Below are 20978 nucleotides of genomic sequence, written 5' to 3' on the forward strand. Positions count from 1 at the left end.
AAAAAAGTAAACTTAGCTCGAGAACAAACTGGCAATGTGTCTGTCACAGGAAGCAGCAAACTACATCTGGGGTAATTGGGAGAGGAGCATTCCGGGTATTACTTAACCTCGAGGGTTTTTGGTCCTCGCAGGCTGTAGTAATGACCGAGTCAGTTCTGATTATCAGAACCGAGCCCACAGGTCAAGGAATAAATGAAGATTGACAACATCAGATCACTAATTAAGTGACATTTGTCACTCCAAAAAGGACTGGTAGGTACAATTTTTTTCTTGGGATATGCTGCAGTTTGTTAATTTCTGATAGATATTCAATCATCAGTTGGTTTCTAGCTACAAATGGCAGTTACTCTGTAATACTTTCAGATTTTCTTGTAAAATTGTCTAAGCAAGCTACCTGGATACTGACCTTTAAGTGTGCAACGTGCAGTCTTTTTGTGTAAGGATATATGTGGATTACAAAATTCACTTGTCAAAAGTAAGTTGTAACATTACAAGTCACAGGAGTGTTATTGTTTAAGAAATAAATGTTATTTTTCATGACCTGCCTTAAAGATGTGTTTTTTGTGTAACACTGACAGCCTTGTTTATATTTCGTAGCTTCTGGATGCCACGTGTCAGTAAGGAATAGTTAGCAAGTGGTACCTTATTTGTGCACAATGCACCTCTTTTGCACTGGTAACTTTACTCACAGATTTATAACTAGCAAGTAAGCATGCACGAGTTCTTGTGGACCATTTACTGCTAGTATGGAGTTTGCATATTCTGCCAGAATTGTAATTTGTTGGTCCCTGGACAATTGTTTTAACTATTGAAATGTGATCTGGAAACATTGTTACAATATTGTTACTATGGCTGCAGTACAGTGTGAAAGTCCAGTGTGCCAGGCCAGCTTGGGTTGTTGTAAGTACTCACAACAGAACATTAGGGATATTTTGCAGTTTAATTGGTTCTGGTAGAATGAGACTATACTGTTTTGTGCTGGCCCACCCTGACTGAGTGTAGAGAATCTGTGGTATGACTGGACCTTTATGGGTATGGTTGCCATACTGTTGTACTAACGTTTGTGCATACTGGCATTTATATGATTAGACCTCTGAGACTGGCTACCATTATGTGAGAGAGTGGGCTGATACTAGCAATGGTCTGAGTGGACCTCTGTGCCTGCCTACTGTAATATGGTACAGAGGTTTGTCACAGTACTGCATTGTAAGCCAAGCCTGTCAGCTGTCATACAGAACATTGTTTCAAAGCTGTGCTGTAACCAAAATCCAGTCTGAGTGACGTAGCCAAAGAATTAATGGACTGCAGCCAAAAATCTGCATTCATCGGGAGGATGTATACTCTCTAGTAGCTTAATAGAATGCTGTCACATGACCTATACATTTTATGTGTGTTGAGGCAGGGCTGAAATGTTGAACATGTTTATGTTAACTTCACTTCCACTGTGACATGTCAAGTTATGACTTAGCAAGGAACATACCTGCTGGACACAAATTGTCAGGTAGCCAACTCAGTGAAAAAAATAACTGTAGGTATTTTTTTTTGTAGGGGGACAGGCCCCTGTTTACCCTTCAATACTCTTGAACTTATGTATATATACCAACTCCACAACTGCACAAACATGAAGAATGGAGACATTTTCCAAAAGATAGAGGAATAATTGCTACATTTACACTTGCAAACCACTATGGTAGTGCTTTCCAATGGAGTTAATCTTCACTGAAATATTCCCGGTAAATCGGTTCCTCATCCATTTTGAATTCACCGAGCAGTACAACAGCTGTGCACCACAGTGCCCTGGCATGATCTTTGCTTTTTATGAAGGGGTACGGTGAAATATGGATCCTGAAAATTGCTAGCTTAACACCTAAACCTACGTGGCTGTTAAGAAAACAAATGATACTCCATCCTGTTTCTTGGGAAGTTTCCCGAATTCAGCAATAAAAAACAGTGGAGAAATAATTCTGAAAGACAGTGTTTTAATGATGATTCTTCATCTGAGGAAGACACTGCTGGAGTGACTTTGAGGAGTGTTTTCATAGACTCGTTCTAAACTGTTTGAAGAGAGACAGACAATATACATTTATTAATGCTGCACCCTTCTTCCTCTTTATATTTTATAGGTTCATAGGTAGGTACTAGGCTACTGGCCCTACGACCTATATAAGCCTATCCAAAAAGGTACCCTGGCTTTTGCCACCCAAGCAAATTATTTTCCTGTGCCCCAGTCAAGCAAAGCCACAGAAGTGATCCCCGGGGTGAATTTCTTATTTCCCATCCAATCATAAAGATTTTTCTTGAAGAGGGCAAATGAGGAGCTTTGTTTGATATAGACAGGTAATTTGTTCCAGAGTATGGGAAGTCTCTCGGGCAGGAATCTATCTCTCCAGCATGTTCTGTTTATTGTAGTGACAAGGTTTAGGTCCTTGAGCATGTAGATCAGAGGAATTGGGATTTCTTTAAGTGGAGCATGTCCAACAGCTCTGGGTTTGACATAGCTTTGTATGTTAGGCAAAGATTGCCTCTGAGTAGGCGATATGTGACGGAGTAAAGCTAGAGTTTTTGAGACGGTCTGCATAGGGCATCTTTATGAGGTATTTCTGCGGTCTTTCCAGTTGTTGTAGATGTCTTGTGAGGGACATACCAAAAGGGGTGTTGTACTCTATAATGGGTCTAATGAGTGACAAGTAGAGGGGAACAATGACCTCTTTTTTCCTGGATGAGAAACCTTTTGTGATGAGGTGTGCCACGTAGAAGGATTTCCTGACTACTGTGGTGATGTGATTATCAAAGGAGAGACTACTGTCCACCTGTGTCCCAAGGTCTCTTATCACACTTTCTGTGTTAAGTAGACTACTGCCTATGTGGTAGTTCATGGTTACAGAATTTTTACCAAAGGGGATGACAATGCACTTTTTGGCATTGAGCTTGAGGCCATGGCTTTGACACCAGGCATCTGTCTCAGTGAGGCCCTTTTGTAGGATGTCCACATCATTAGGAGTTTCGATTATGGCTCCTAGTTTGCAGTCATCTGTGAACTTCATTAGTCAAAGACCTTCTGTGTTAGCCTGTACTTCAGGGAAGTAGATACCAAACAGGAGAGGACCCAGGAATGAACCCTGTGGTACTCCACTTGTCACTGGTCTGAAGTCGGATTTGGAGTCTGCTACTTTCACAGTGTGGGTTTTGTCAGCGAGCCAGTTGGCAACCCATCTTGTGACATAGAGATTTCTACCTAGTTTAGTGAGTTTATCTATAATTCCAGAGTCGGGGATGGTGTCAAAAGTCTTGGCGAGATCTAGATAGGCTGTGTGAACCACCTTATCCTCGTCTATGACTTTGGTGACTGCTTCAAAGAAGTCTATCGGGTTTAGGAGACATGATCTGCCTTTTACAAACCCGAACTGGGTGGGGCCCAGAGTTTGGTGATTACCAATGTCTTTTTTTATAAGTTCCATGATGATACGTTCCATGGCCTTGCAGACTAGACTCATCAGGCTAATGGGGCGGAAGTTCCCGGGGTCCATGGTGGCTCCCCTTTGTGGAGTGGGATAACCATTGCTGCACACTATTCAGTGGGCACAAAGCCTGATGCGAGGCTATGATTGAACATGGTACTTAGGTGGGGTGCCAGTTCATTCTGTAGTTCATATAGAACACAGCATGGGATGTTGTCAGGTCTCATGGATGCTGTGTTCTTGGCTTTGGAGAGTGTGATTTTTACTTGGGCAGCCGTGATTACAGGAACTTTGCATTCTTCTGGTATAGAGATGGGCCATTTAGGGGTGAGGGGGGTAAAGTTAGCACTGAACCTATCTGCTAGGATGTTGGCAATATCAGTTGGTTCTGTATATTTAGTGCCATTGTGCTGTAACTCAGAGCAGATATGAGTGTTGCCATTGAGACTCTTGACATAGTTATAGAATGCTTTGTGGTTGTCTTTAGGATCAGTGGTGATTTTCTTTTCATAACTAGCTTTGGAGGATTTTATGAGGGATCTCATCTTCTTACTGAGACTGACCAGGGAGTTCCTGCAATCATGGGATTTTACTCTATTTTGCAACAGTTTCTTTCTTCTTTTTTTGAGTTTGTTTATGGCAAGGGACTACCAGATTGGCTTCCTTTTTTTGGAAGATAGCATCTTGGTTCTGTTAGGGATAGCACAATCCATGCACTCATGTAAGTGCTTATAAAGTGCATTTGTGTAGGATTCAGCAGTCGTACCTCTATTGTCTGTCTGCATGGGTGTCGTGAAGTTTGCCACTTCTGTCTTAAGAAGCGTGAAGTTGGAATTTTTTACTGTGGTTTCCCTAATGGTTGGTAGGGGTGGGATGTGGATGTCTAGGGTGATTAGCTTGTGGTCAGATCTGACCAACAAGGAATTGATCTCTGGTGTGGAACACCGGTCGCCCATGTTGGTAATGACCAGGTCTAGGATATTGCTGCCCCTGGTGGGAGTGTGGATAAGTTGATCCAAGGCGTTTGAATTTATGAATTCCAGAAAACATTGAGCAAAAGAGTTAGTACATGAGTAGTTTTCCCAGTTAATGGTGGGGTAGTTGAAATCACCCATTATTAGGGTGTTGGGTTGTACCCTAATATTTTCCAGTGTATCAAGAAATGAGGAGTGGGAATCCTGGGGCATGGTGGGGGATCTATAGCAAGCTACAATTTGGTTTGTGGTCTTGCCCAGAGTTAGTTACACTTGGATAATCTCAGATGCATTATGCTGAGCAACTAGCCTAGAGGTGTGGACATCCTTAATGAATATGGACATGCATCCACCTTTAGTGTTTTGGTCCAGGTTAGGTGTCCGAAAGGTGTGGTATGAATTATAGCCTGGTAATGTAGGGGTGCTCCCCTGGAGCCTTGAACCATGTCTCTGTCACAGCACAGATGTCGATGTTCTCCATTTTAAGGAATGCCTCAAATTAGTGCATTTTGAGGTTTAGACTTCTAGCATTGAGTAGTATTACCCTCAGATTTTGCTTGCTTGTACCTGTTACGGTGGTGAATTTGTCATTTGAACCTTGCCTAAAAAAGGTACTACAGGGGTGGCAAAAGCCTTAGCCAGTATCTGGAATCCCAAGGGTGACAGGTGCAGGCCATCTCTGGCAAAGCATCGTGGTCTGTTGATCATTTCATTCCAGGCAGACATATGCTGACATTTTAGAACATTATGAAAGCCATTTTTTAAAACTCCAGCAGTATTCCCCCCTACAACTTTTAAGGATACAGATGGGATCTACAGGACAATTGGAGAATGTGTTCATTGGCACTAATCTCTTTTGATAGATGTTCATTGGACAGATTGTTTTTTCTGGAAGTCTGCTAAGATTAAGTAAGTAAAGTTTAAAACATATTTGGTTAAAAAGTTTGATTCAAGCTCTAATGTTATCAGGGCACTTTTAGGTCACATAATTAAATAATATAATGAACATTTTTAGCAGCCCCTTTTAATGTTAAACAAATAAAACTTTTGAGGAGATACTCAGAAAGTTAAGTACCTTTTGCCTTATTTCTTCTCTTGCATTAAATGGTGATTATGGCAGTCCCTATTTCAGCTTTTCTTAAGCAGTACCTATGTCTGCAGTTAGGAGACATATTACTGATATTTGATTTCTGGGAAAGTCCAACTAGGTAGGTACCCATTCTCAATGGACGCCCGGGGAGAAGAGCTCTGAACTATTAAACATTTTAAGAACAATAATTTTACAGTCTTAAGAAATAATACAAAAAGTCTACAGTTAAAATAAATATGCCAAATTAAACATAACGTGACAGCATTGGTTCAACACAGATGCAAATTATATGACAAATGATTTAATATTTAGAAACATTTTAGCCAGTTTAGAGAAATCAAGAGTAAGTTAGTCTAATACAAACAGGAACTGCAATATGAAGCAAGAGAAAAACAGGATCATGACATATTCAGAGAGAGAGTCAGGTGAGATAAATTGACTGAAGTTAGGAAATGAATGAAGAAGGGGGAGTAAGGAGGTGTCAGGAACGAACAAGTACTTGTTTGCATGGATTCAGGTAGTTTATCCTGCGGTTGAGCAAGACCAGAGTCAAATTTTGGCTAGGAAGTCTTTCAGAATGGTTTTAAAGAATGGGAGTTAGGGTACTGACCTGATGGATATAGGTACAATGTTTCAAGCCTTAACAACATGGTATGAGTGCAGACCATGCCCAGCTGGTGTGATAGGTTTGTTGATGGAGAGAAGTATTTGGTCATTGGATCATAATGGCCAAGTGTGAACATAGTTGTATAGAGTGGTATTTAGTGCTGAACAACAGATGGATGCTGGGTAATTTTACAGGTGGTAAGAAGCTATGTATGTTATTTAATGGGATAGATCTAACCAATCTTGTCTTTTTAGTCTTATACAGTGGTAGGTTCTGAATAGGGTATTTGCTGTAAATTTAGCCACTTTATTATAGCATTGTTCAAGTATTGATTTTTGTGATGCCTGGAGGTTAGTAAGGATGGCAGTACCATAAATAAGTGTGGGGAGGAGGTAAGTAGTGGAAAGTGCAGTTTTAGTTGTGTTGGTGAGAAAGTTTTTGGCTTTATGAAGTATTTCTGTTTTTGGTAAGTTTTATGCAATTTAAGATTATCATCCACTTTCATCTGTAATAATTTATTATGAGAAGGGACTTCAGTGGTAACATTATTAAAAGAGAATTCCACAATTTTTTTTTATGAGAGGATTTGGGTAAAAGGTAATCTTTTTTGGAGTTGAGCATGAGTTGTGAGTTACAAAACTACATTTTATTGGCTGTAGAAACTTCTTGAGTAATTTTTTTGGAGATGTGCCAAGTTATTTAATGGGCATATGACTTTGGTGGCGTCTGTGCATTGTATTAGGGCGGCCTGTTATCTGGACATATAGATGATGTTGGTGAGAATGTTAAAGAGGAAGGGACCAAGGATAGAGCCTTGTGGTACACCAGTGATGACTGGGAGGTAAGGAGAAAGCATGAAGTGCCATTTTACTGTAGCTTTGAAACCATAGAAGGCTGGGCTGAGATAGACCTAGTGAGGACATTTGAGGTAGAAGTTTGCTGTGACAAACTGTGTCAAAGGCTTTAAACGAGTCTAAAAATAAGGAGGAGACTAGTTTGCTGTTATCTCTAACTTTATTGTCAGTATCTACACAGGTTAGAAGGGCAGTGTTAGTATTATGGGAGGGACAGAAGCCATGTTGTACAGGAGATAGGAGCTCTTCCTACAGGAGATAGTTTAGCAATTGTTTTTTAATACATTTCAAGCATTTTAGATAGGGGGATAAGATTGTTATAGGTCTAAAGTTAGTGATGTCTGTTGAATTTCTCCCTTTGTGTTGAGAGCTTATGTGTGATTTTTTTTCCAGAGAAACAGGGAATTTGGGATTCCTGGAGTGACCTGTTTAGAAGGATTGAGAAAGGATAGGCAATGCTTTCAGCTGCTACTTTAAGGTTCTCACTTGAAAAGTCATAAGCTGAAGTACAACATGATTTGAGTTTGCTTAAGAATAGTTTTATGTAGGATGAAGGCAAAGGTTTGAACATTAAAGTGGATATGGTGATATATGACTGTTGGATAGGGTTAGGATTAGATGTTGGGGAATCCTTGGTTAGAGATGCTATACTATCTATGAAATAGAAGTTAATGCCTATTGCTGCTTCAAGTGGTGAGTTATTGGTAGAGGGGTTAAGGCAGAATTTTTTGGGGTCGAGATATACAATTTCTTTAATGGTTGACCAGAATTTTTTAGGGTTGTGTTTACTATTGCCATGAATGTTGTCTTTGTTTACATGTTTTTTAGTGCAGTTGCAGAGCCATTCTGAAGTTGTCGAGGTATGCTTGTGTTTTATATTTTGCCATTCTTTCCCTACTTTTTTTATCCTGCATTAACATTCTACTCTTTTTGGATATTCAAATTGCATTATTTGTTTTTAGTCTCTTCTTTGTAGAGCTGCAGGGTTATTTAGGGTATTTTGGAAAGTTGTACTGAATTAGTTTACAACATCATCTAAGGTGAGGATTTTTTGGGATGTTCCAGTTAATAGACGATGGGGTAGTAATGAATATTTCTGGATTAAACTTGGGCAGGTTGCACGTAGTTCTAAAAACATGCTGTCCAAGTGGATATATGAGGTGCTTGGTTGTGCAGATTAGGAGATGGTCACTGAGAGCGTTTGACATTGTACCTGTGGTGTTGAAATGTGCTATAGTCTGACCATAGGATCCAGTCTAATAATAATAAGGTTACTCCTTGAAGGCTGTTGGTGGCCGAGGCGCTAGAGAGAGAAATAAACCTTTTTACTGGATTCCTGTTTTTCATTTTTGTGGTGAAGCAAGTTGTGCACTGGTGCCTTCCTTGCACTTGGTGCTTTGGTGTTGTATTTCCTAATAATAATAAGGCGTTTGATGTCTTGCTGCAATGGATAGGGCTAATAATTAGTTGTGTGAAACCATATATGTTCATTGTCGATGTAGGAGAGTTAGAAGTTATATCCAACCAATCAACACTGGCATCACCTAGTAGGATTATCTTTATTGTGGAACTGTTATGGATAGCCAATGCAGAATATCTTCCAGTGTAGCTGTATTGTTGCCAGGAGGGACAGAAAGGACAGTATTGCATATTTGTTTAAATTTATTTATTTAAGAAGCTCTGCTGAGTTGAATTTTTGTATTAGTTTGTTATAGGGGGAAATGTAGTAGTTGTTGGGAAATATTAAACCAATAGTATCAACCTTCTTCTTTATACAGCCGTTACAGACTATATTGTAGTTGGGGGGGGTATAATTTCAGAGTCGTATATGCTGAGTTTAAGCCAAGTTTCAGTTATAGAGGGAATACTAGGCTTGTGTTTGGTAATCCAGCCACATAGTTCAGTAGGTTTTATTTCTTATGCTGCTTAAGGTTAAAGATGAAAGTCTTTCTAGACAATGATTTTTGGGTGTTTCTCTACGTGTACCTCACCGGGCGATTCAAGCAGATGTGGGCATGCCGTGGGTGTGTTTACCCTTTTCTTCAATGTAGTGCAATCTTAGAGTTGGTATATTTAATTTGCAGCGGATGTGGGGGGCTGTGCCCCCCAGCAAAAATATAAAAAAATATATTATGGTCCCAGATTGTTGGGTGGTGGAGGTAATCAAGGCAGCCCTTGCTACTGTGCACCCGGTGAGGTACACATGTACAGGATAACTGATTTTTGAAAAAAGGCTTGTTGTTGTACTAATAGACTCATTTCCTAATCCAAGAGGTGGAAAAAAAAAGATAAAATGTTTTTTGGCCAATATGCTCCATGTTGCTGATTTCCACATACCTATTAGGTCTCAAAGTCGTCCTTTTTCATAAGAAGAGAACTTTCCAACAGCAATAATTTGTCAGAAATCAGTCATTTAACTCAAAATCTTATAAGTATGGTTATACATAGCTATAGGTAGCTAGCTAGCAAAATCACATACATTTCCTTGCAAGCTGTAGGTCTCCCTGTTTGACCCAGGAAACCCATAACATATATTTAAACTAACTGGAAACGCTCACCATTCAACCCAATACTATATTCACGGATGACTTTAACCCCTGCTATTAACTGGGAATCATATACAATACCAAATGTCATGGTATACTTATTTCTACATTTTATAAATACAAACTCCCTGGAACAGATTGTCAATACACCAATGAGGGGTGGAAACATACTGGATCTGGTCCTCACTAATATGGGAAAGTACTGCACACCCCCAGGGGTAATGTCCTCCCTGGTAAGGTCAGAGCACAAAACAGTCTGCTTTGAAGTAAAAATAAAACCTAGAACCCCAGCCAACTCTGTAATATTTAAGAACTACTCTAAGGCTAATTTCTTACTATTAAGTGATAACCTGACAAATTTCAATCCCCCGTAAACCCTGAGAACACTGCTGCCTACACAGGAACCATTCATATAAACCCTGTACAAGCATGTTAATAGAGGCAGCTGTACCCATCAAAGACAAGTACAAAACTAACTCAAAATTACAAAGCCACCATGGTGGAATCACAACATTAATAGGCTATATAACAGACAGAAGAAGATCATAGCAAAATGTAGGAGGTGTAGCACCCAGCAGGATAAAAGCACTCTCATCAAGCTAAGCAAACAACTCAGAAGACAAATAAAGTCTACTAAAGCCAAATCTGAAGTAAATTTGGCCTCTCAGCCCAAGGAGAACCACAAGGCATTCTTTCACTATATCAGCAACCTCAAAGGCAATATACAATTGTGTGCAGAGCTCAGTGTTAATGGAGACACCTATACTGAGCCAGAAGATATAGCAGACCTACTGGCAGACACATTCAGCTCTAACTTTAGCCCTGTCTCCCACTCAACTTCCAGTCAGGAAACATATTAAATATAACTTTGCCTACTATCACTATGGTACAGGTCCTCAGTGATCTCTCCAAAGCCAAGGACACTGCATTGAATCAATGGTCCCAGACAGTATCGCAGCATACCTTCTAAATAGCAATGAAGCATGACTTATCAGGCCCTTTGGAACTGCTATTTAACCATAGCCACCAAACAGGCTTCATGCTTCACAAATTTAGAACAGTAACAGTCATCCCTCTGCACAAAGGTGGGCCATCTACAGACCCTGGAAACTACATAACCATAAGCCTTACTAGTCTCATATTTAAAGCCATGGAAAGAATTATCATGGACATGATCAATAATAATGTAGGAAACCTCCATACACTGGACCCAACCCAGTATGGTTTTGTCGAGGGCAGGTCATTCCTACTCAACTTAATTGACTTCTTTGAGAAGGTCACCAAAGCAATGGGTCAGGGTAAACTGGTTCAAACTGCCTACTTTGACCTGGCCAAAGCATATGACACAATACCCCACTCAGAAATTGTTGATAAACTCAAGAGGCTAGGTATAAGCCATTATGTCACCCTGTGTATAGCCAGTTGGCCTACAGACAGAACCTAAGAAGTTAGAATTACGGATTCCAGTTGCAAGTGGACTCCCTCAGAGATTGGTCCTGGGACCGCTCCTTTTTGGTATTTACTTCTCTGAAGTCAAGGCTAATGACAAGGGTCTCTGGCTGACTAAATTTGTGGATGATTGCAAATTAGGAGCAGTCATAGAGTCCCCCACTGACACTAATGTTCACTAGGAATGACAGACAACACATATGATACAAATAACTTGTGTCAGAGGCCTGGACTAAAAGTAAAAGCCAAGAAATGCATAACAGTATCCTTCAAGAAGTCATCCACCGCTAGTAACTATCATATTGTGAAAAACACCCATAATAGTTGACCCAGTAATCAGCGACTTGGGGACATATGTAGACAATCTAGCCTTTGACCATCATGTGTCTACAGTAGTGAAGAAATCATTCCATGTTGTGCAACTTATAAACAAAGATGTGGCATCTAATTTCAAAGAGGTCATTGCTCCACTATATTCAGCATTCTTCAGACCTCCAGGGCATCATCCTGTTTAACCAACCTGGGGTTGCATTTACTGCTAACGTAGATTGAGACCCCTCCACCTTTAGCCCCTGTCTGTGTTGCTGTTGGCCTAAATGTGTGAAAGGCACTGTAGCCTTCTACTCCCAGAGTATTTTCTGTGACTTTAAACCATGTCTCAGTGACAATGCAGATGTCTACATTCTCCAGAGTAAGGAGAACTTGTAGGGTGTGGAGTTTCTTGTTTAGGCTCCTAGCATTGAGTAGTAAAACTAAAGGTTGCTTTGATTTTTTTTTTGTTATGTTGGTAATTTTGTCATTTTGGCATTGCCTAACAAAGGCTGTAAGGGATGGGTGAAGTTTTAGCCAGTATCCGAAAGCCCAGGGGAGACAGGTGCAAACCATCCTTGGCAAAGTAGTCTGCTAACTACATCCCCCCATGCTGAAAGATATTGGATTCCCCTGGAGTGACACCAGAAACAAAACCAATTATTAAAATCAATAATTTTATACTATTACTGCGTCATCATCCTTGGTAAAAGTAGAATGCTGCTCAGTGCCTGGCACATACCTGTCTGTGACACACATTCAGAGAGAGCCATAATGTCTTTTTTCATATAGTCCAGAGAGGTACCCCTCAGGTCATTTGCACTCACATGGACTGTCACAGAACCTGTTTTGCATTGACTTGAGTATGTGCAAGATATTGTGGATCCAGGCTCCAGGTAAACAACTATCCACTATCTTTTCCTTGTCCAGCCAGGTGAGAGGAGTATCTGTGTGTCATACAACAGAATCCCCTATGACAACATTGCTAGGTAAGGTGCTTGCTTGCCTCATGGACTTTGTTCTTGGGGGATCATTGGGTGTAGGCTTATGTGTACTGTTAGGTGTTACTTTTGGTGTGTGCTTTAGTGATTGCTGAGGATAGATATTGCAGTTTGATGGCTATGGAAGTCTTTGAGGTTTGGAACGGTTTCTTTTAAGTGCCTCATTATACAAAGGTCTGTGTGTGTGATGAGTGGTATGTCTGCAGGATGTAGTGTGTGTGTGTGTGTGTGTGTGTGTGTGTGTGTGTGTGTGTGTGTGTGTGTGTGTGTGTGTGTGTGTGTGTGTGTGTGTGTGTGTGTGTGTGTGTGCGTGTGTGTGTGTGCGTGTGTGTGTGTGTGTGTGTGTGTGTGTGTGTGTGTGTGTGTGTGTGTGTGTGTGTGTGTGTGTGTGTGTGTGTGTCTGTGTGTGTGTGTGTTTGATAACCTTGTTTGTAAGCAAGATTTTTGCCTCCAAAGAAGTTACGTATGTTCATCTTTTGCATACTGTATTAGTTTCTTTAAGGATTAAAAGGTTGTCTTGAGTATGTGAGACAATTGCTACATTGTTCAGGATGACTGTCTTCCAAACTGGCCACACAGACATTAGGAAATCACAAATTCATGTTGCCAGGACCAGTATTAGGGTTGGGTATTATGGCTTAGGGTCTTGGTTTTACAGGGGTCACCTAAGTGGTGTCTCGGGTGAAAGCTAGATAGTAGATACTCATATGGTCTTAGTGCTACATGACAGTATCTAGCTGTAGATACTGCTATGACCTTAGTGCTGCATGACACTATCTAGCTGTAGATACTGCTATGACCTTAGTGCTGCAGGACACTATCTAGCTGTAGATACTGCTATGACCTTAGTGCTGCATGACAGTATCTAGCTGTAGATACTGCTATGGCCTTAGTGCTGCATGACAGTATCTAGCTGTAGATACTGCTATGACCTTAGTGCTGCATGACCGTATCTAGCTGTAGATACTGCTATGGCCTTAGTGCTACATGACAGTATCTAGCTGCACTGAGCTTAGCTCCATGCAAAGCCTTCCTGTGTTCTGGGTTAAACTAGAATTCCTCCCTAATCTAATACAAGTGTAACTTGGACAGTTGGATGGTGAACAGGAAAGTCAAGCCTGGTTTGACACCAATGTCTGCAATGGACACAGGCAGGCTGTAAATGGTTCATCTCCTAGGCCTCTGCTTACATGTATTAAGGGTAGCAGAATTTGTCAGAGCTGACTTTGGACACATAAAAACAGAGGTGGCTAACTTCACGGCACTCATGCCAATGGAAAATAGATGCATGACTGCCAAATCATACACCAATGCACTGTACGAACACATACATAAATGCATGGAACTAGCAATACCCAACAGAACCAAGACGCTCTCCTCCAAAAAAAGGAAGTCAGTCTGGTGGTCCCCTGCCATTAATAAACTGTACAACAGAAGGGGAAAAAACGGTTGCAGAAAAAGGTGAAGTCCCAAGACTGGAAAAATTCCCTTATTAGCCTCAACAAAAAGTTGAGATCCCTCATCAAAACCTCCAAAGCCAGCTTTGAAGACAGAATTGCAGCAGACACTAAAAACGACCACAAAGCTTTCTTTAGTTACATCAAGAATCTCCATGGCAATACACAGATTTGCTCTGAGTTACTGCACAATGGTACCTCCTATACTGAGCCAACAGATATTGCCAACATACTGACTGACAGATTCAGTGCCAACTTTACCCCCTCAAAAGAAAAATCTCAATACCAGAAGAATGCCAGGCACCCTGCATTACTGCAGCACAGGTTAAAGCTGTATTGTCTAAGGCCAAGAATACAGCTTCCATGGGACCCAACAATATCCCTGGCTGTGTTCTACATGAGTTACAAAGTGAACTGGTACCACATCTGTGTGTTCTGTTCCACCACAGCCTCACCTCAGGCTTTGCCCCTACCAAATGGCACACTGCTACAGTCATCCCTCTCCATAAAGGAGTAGTGACTACAGACCCTGGAAATTATCACCCCATTAGCCTGATGAGTCTGATATGTAAGGCTGTGGAGCACATCATCATGGACCTAATTAACAAGGATATAGGGAATCTCCAAACTCTAGATCCCACACAAGTTGGTTTTGTGAAAGGTAGATCATGTCTGCTCAACCTGTTTGACTTATATGAGTCAGTCACCAGAGCGGTGGATGAAGGTAAGGCTGTTCATACAGCCTACCTCAATCTGGCCAAGGCCTTTGATACCATTTCTCACTCAGGAATTATTGATAAACTCACCAAACTAGGCATCAACCCATATATCGTTAGGCGGGTTGCAAATTGGCTCACAGATAGAATACACAGTGTGAAAGCAGTGGACTCCAAGTCAGACTGCTGACCAGTCATGAGTGGAGTCCCACAGCGATTGATCCTGGGTCCTCTCCTGTTTGGCATGTACTTCTCAGAAGTCTGGGCCAACATGGAGGGACTCTGGCTGACCAAATTTGCAGAAAACTGCAAGCTGGGAGCCATTATTAACTCCCCAAGTGATGCAGACAGCCTACAGAAAGGCCTCACTAAAACCAATGACTGGTGTCAAAACCATGGCATTAAGCTTAATGCCAAAAAATGCGTCATCGTCCCCTTTGGAAAAAACTCAGTTTCCACATTGATGGGAGCCCAATGAACACTGAAGGCATTATAAGGGATCTGGGGACACAGGTTGACAGCAACCTCTCCTTTGACCATCACACTGCCACTGTGATCAGTAAGTCCTTCTATGTGGCACATCTCCTTACCAAGGGTTTTGCATCCAGGAAAAAGAAGTCATCATTTCTCTCTATTCTTCCCTCATTAGACCAATCATAGAGTATAATGCCCCATTTGGGAAGAACCTCACTAGGCACCTGCAACAGCTGGAGAGGCCACAAAAGTACCTCACAAAGAGGATCCTAGGCCTTAAACACATGTCCTTCACAGACAGATTCAAAATACTTCAGCTATTCTCTGTCTCATATCATCTACTAAGGGGCGACTCCAAGTCAGACTGCCGTGTCATGTCTGATGCAGCTCTGTTAGAAATGTTACATCTAAAGAAATCTCAATCCCTCTGCACCACATGCTCCAGAGACTTCAGTCTCATTACCACAATCAACAGAACATGCTGGAGGTACAGGTTCATAACCAAGAGACTGCCCTTGTTCTGGAATATACTTCCCATACATGTCAAGCAGAGCATCTCACCAGCCCTCTTCAAGAGAAATCTTAATGAGTGAATGGGAAATAGAAAGTTCAGCTGGGGATCACTCAAGTGGCGGTACTTGATAGAGGCACTGGGAACTAACTACAAGCGGCACAATGCCAGGGCACTTCTATGGGCTAGGCTTGTAAACCCCCAGGGCAATTAGCCTAGTACACACCTATGAACCTATTTGGCATGCATGGCTAGACTTAATATGGCCCTGTTGGTTGACAGCCTAGTACACACCTATGAACCAAAAAATGTCCTCCAGTCTACCAGGGTTGAGCCATATCTAGCTGTTAAAAGAGAGAGAGAGTTGAGGACAAAAGAAAAATATTCCCCTACAGTTCAAAGAGCTATTATGTTTCATTATTTTTCCACATAATAGTCCTTTTACTGTCTGATAATTTATGCACTAGTTCTTTGCTGCAACTTCTAACACACACACACATACACATACATACACACACACACACACACACACACACACACACACACACACACACACACACACACACACACACACTGCAAGCAGATCATTTAAGCAGCCAAGATCCCAGTCATGGTGGCTTGAGTGCCGATACTGCATTCATAAAAACGATCACAACACTGACGTGTATTGACTGATGAATAACTCTTCTACAGTGCCAATTATAACCCCTAATAACTTGCACCTGGGGCAGTCACCCCTTCACCCCTCTCAGCTACTCCTCAATCAATGTAGCTTTCTGATTTTAGTATATATTTTAACTTTTGTTCTGCTGCTTCGATTTGTCCTTTTGCAGTTTTGATTTATGTCCTTTCATTAGCTCCATTGTAGACCCACTGAGGAAGCACATCAAATTCAAAACAAAGCTTATAGACTCACTCTTGGGTTTCTTGAATGGACCAACAGCACAGCGAAACTAAAAATGGGCCAACAAGCCAGTGCAGTTAGAAACCCACACTGTCACTAAAAGCTAGCACTATAAACTGTTTGGTCATTTGACTCGGAATTGCAGAAAAAAGCTTGTATAAAGTTCTTTGCTAAATACTTGAAGTTCACCTTGTGTGTCTTTTTTGCTTTGTGTCTTTACGTTCAGAAGACTTTTTTTGGGATAATCATTTTCAATGTTGGGACCCGCTAGAGTGAGTCACGAAATACGGAGACTGAATGGCTGAAAGATCGGAGTTATATATACTGTGCAAGATGCCATTTCTCGGAATATTTCATTTTCTCTGTGGTATGGTGATCTCAGAGCTGGTGTATATAATGTCAAAGGGTGCGGGGGGGCTTGCCTCCCTCCTGCAAAAAGAAGTTGAAAGGAGAAGAGTGATTTTCAAATTCGCTCTTCTACTTTGTTTTCAGTATTTTTTGTTGGCTTGTCAACACTCAGCATTCAGAGTGCTGACATTTCAATAGGAAGGCTTTTTGGGGGGATTCTTGAATGGGTCTTGAGAGGTGTGCGCCTGTTTTTGGTCATCTGCTACAGTATTAAAGGCCAGTGCTCTGATTTTTAAAGTTTAGAAGTTGAGCGGTACTTTTGCTGTAGTTATGGCTTTGCTGTGGAATTGGGGTATAAAGTGTCTCCTTAGTTGATACAAGAATCTAAGCTTTACATTTGACCTCATCACAGATTTCATCTGACTTTCTAAATGTAGTGGGTAGTCGAGCTGAATGCCTAGATACCTCACAGTGTCGACTGCCTCTAAAGCTTTCTGTATTGATATTTTCAGACCCTGAGCATTTTACTGCAAGAAAATCATCACCTTCGACTTGAGAGTCTTAAGGATTAAATATGAACTCTCTGTATCTAGTTTTTTGGAAGGCATTTACCTTCTCCTTCAGGACAGATCAGACAGGTTTGTCACAGCTTGGGATGGCATACTGAATAAGCCAGACTGTGCCAGTACAGCCAAAAGAGGTAAGAGAAGACGGTGAAGAAGAAAAGACTAAGTAAAGACTTTTAAAATGCTATCGTACCAGGCAGCGAGGAGAGATTTTTTTTTTAATTTTATTGACTGATTACTTGATGGTGTTGTCCAAACATTGTAATGCCAGAAGGTGTTTAACTGAGAGTTGAAAGCTGATCAGAAGGTAAGATCAATAAAGTCAGCAACCTTTGGTTGTAAAATGGCAACGCTAAACTAGCTTGAATACCATTATAGCTACTTCTAAGGAATATGGAAATAGTGTAGAGCACTATATCCACTCCACAACCTTTGTAGAATCTACCCTGTGTATCTGATATAAATCAGTTTGACTGGAAAAAGTCACGAATTTGCTTATGAATGACATTCAAGAGCTTAGGTAAGAAAACTAATCAAGAATATAGGCCTGTTATTTTTAGCTCACTGGATGGCCCACCTTTGTGTAAAGGAATAACAAATTATTTCTTGATGGAGAGTACATCCCTTTCTTTAATATTTCAGTTTATTAGGAAATTGATAAGACTTTATCAGCAAACTAGATGATTTTTTTGGGGGTGGGCAACCATCAGTATTAACTGAAGCATTTCTGGCATTCTTACTTCCTTGGGATGAAAACTGTGAGGCATTGGAAATGTAGATGCAAAGGGAGACTAAGTGCTAGTGGTTGGGGCAGGGGTGGTATTATGACAGTAGTAACATTATTTTTCAGGTACAGCTGCACTGGGTACATCAGGGAATGGCATTGGCATAACTTGGAAACACAGACTCAAGAGCAGATGTGCAACTTTCCAGAAACAAGAGGTAAATAAACTGCACTCCTATGAAGGAAGGTCTTCTTGTAGTTGTGGATGATGTTTTCACATAAACTTTGTAGCTTTTATGTAAATGAAGTGTGGGTGGCTGTCTATTATAGACACTGAGACCATGTTTTATCGCTTATTGTTGTGGTTTTCAGTTATAAATTAATCCAGACAATATAGGTTCACAATTTCACAGATACTTACAAGGCCATTGATTGGTGAGGATCTTAAGAAGCCTAGTCGTACCAGCCCAGGGTACTTTTTAGCGGCCCTTATATTTTGATACCAGTAATGAGATAGACCAATCAAGGATATGTCAAAACATTTACATATTTCTCCATTTCATGTGGAACAAGAGTGCTAAACCAGGAGTGAATTTGTGTCTACCCATCCATTAATCCAATTTACATTTGAACAGAATAAGAGAAGAACTTTATGTGGAGTGGAAGATGATTCCATGGAAGTTGTATTCTCTGTGATACAAGCCTATACGCCCAACATTTTTCTATTTATTTTGCAAAAAAAGTTGAGATACCTTGAGTGGATATTTATGATATCACTGTACTTGCGAATGTGTAATAGGTCTGACAGCATAGGGTCAGTTAAAGGTCTATACACAAGGCAGAGGTCACTTGTCAGTAGTCTATATGATATTGAGAAGGGGAACAAGGCTTTGAGACAGTCTGCATAGTTTTTACAATTTAGGCCTTTAATTTTCTTTAATGAGAAAGCATTGTGGTCGTTCAGTTGTGACAAGTGTTTGGCTTTGCCATTGCCTGTCTTTTTGACCCTGAAAGCTTTTTAAAGGAGCTGCAATCCTGAATATGCCTTGAATTGTGCAAATGAAGAAGTCAAGTGCCTCAGTCAAGATCATGTGTATCTTAAGGATTAACAAGAGTATGTTATCCTGATTGCTAAATTAATCACCAAATGTTGGAAGTTATGACCCATAATAACTCAGTGGTAGTGGAAATCTCCAAGGTGTGTCCATATGACAAAAGTGGACCTGTGGTCAGTGAAGCAGTCTGACAGAATTCATTCAGCTCTTATTTGTTCTGGAGGGGAGCTACACATCTAACCTAGGATGCAAAGTTCCCCACAATGTTTATTGGTCCTGGTAGTGTAGAACAGAGCATATGCATGTACCTTTAAGAGGCATTTCCAGATGTAAGCACATGCATATAAATAGTGAGCATGTGCAGGCAGCAGTGCTATTTTGAGAGAACAGCCAAAGTGTTAACATGTATGAGTGTGGTAGTCAGTTTGTTTATAAATTTATTTTTAAGTTTAAGTTACAAAGCCTCATTCCTGATGTGTTTGTGTGTAATAAAGCTACTTGAACTGAACCCAGAACTGCTTATTTGTTTTATCCCGACTGGATGAGCGACAGGTAGGAAGTGGTATTCTCTGTTATGCAAAACTATCCCTCTAAAATGTTATCCCTCTAAAATGTTATTTTGCAGAAGAGGTATGGGTCCTTTGATCTTGTATTTATGATATCCTGGACTTGCAAATTGTGTATTAGGTCTAACAGTGTATGGACTGTTGAAGTTGTATACACAACACAGAGATTGCCTCTGACTGTTCTGCATGATACAGCTATAGGGTCCAATTCAATACTTAAACCCACTAAGACAACAATTTCAGATACTATATAGGTAGTTAGCAAGTCTAAGATATCTTTACTTTGAGTTCTCCAAGAGGTCCATAGACCCCTACAAACAATTTCTTTCCAGGTCCCCACTATAATGCTAATTAGTAAAGGATTAGAACTCTCAAAAATGGGGGGGGGGAGGGGGTTGCAGATGGTTCAAACAGCAGACTCCACTGTCTTTTCTAAGGATATTCATTCCTCCTGAACTTTGTGTCTGCAATCCTGGTGAAACATTTTAAAGATAGGTATTGTTCTGTGCCTAGAATGTCTACTTTTTAACCAAGGCTCAGATTGCCAAGATGTCAGAGGAAAAATGATCCATAAATGCAAGTCTTCCAAATTAATTCAAATATCTCTCACACCGTGGATGAGTTTAAGACCCATATAGGAATGCACAGCACATATCACTAGGCAAGGCTAAGACAGAATTTAGTGTGGAGAACTGTTGTTGTGCTAAGTAACCATCTTAGAGCAGGTGCAGATAGAGCTTGCCTTTGGGTGAGGATTACATGATATCTCAGTGCTATTCAACAGTTCTGTGGTGCATATATTGACTTTGTTGAATTTATCACTGTTTTTCAGCCTGCACTTGTAAAAGAAACACCATCTGTTTGCAACTGTAATGCTCTTAGGTCATTTGAACAGTATTCTGATATTTCCTAACTTCCTCTGGAACTGAAAAAGCTGTTCTGAGTTTGCCAAAGTTCTCCTGAGTTTCCAAAAATATTACTAAGTCTTGCAAAGTTTTTCTGTGTTTGTAGAAGCTCTCCTACATTTGCATATATTTTTCTGTATTTGGGAACTTTTTCAGGGTTTGTGATTGTACTCCCAAGAATTCCTGATACTGCACAAGTTCTGCCTTTTGTTGAAAATCATTTGTTACTGTACTTGAGCTCAAAAGCAGTTTGTTTTAAATTAAGAGGGTTTTATTCTGCACTCTGGTGGGAGCAGAGGGCTAATTCAATCCATCCAAGTTGGAAACTGCTGTTGGAAGGCATACTGTGTGTTTATCTGATTGACCTGAGGGCTTAACTGTTTAAAAGTCTTTCATCCTGTTGTTATAAAAGCAAAAGCAATTACCCATGCCTTGTATATTAAGCAAACCTCTCTTGCTTAAAA

The sequence above is a fragment of the Protopterus annectens genome, chromosome 4.part0 (genome assembly GCF_019279795.1).
Source record: "Protopterus annectens isolate FY-2018-M chromosome 4.part0, PAN1.0, whole genome shotgun sequence".
Classification (NCBI taxonomy): Eukaryota; Metazoa; Chordata; order Ceratodontiformes; family Protopteridae; genus Protopterus; species Protopterus annectens.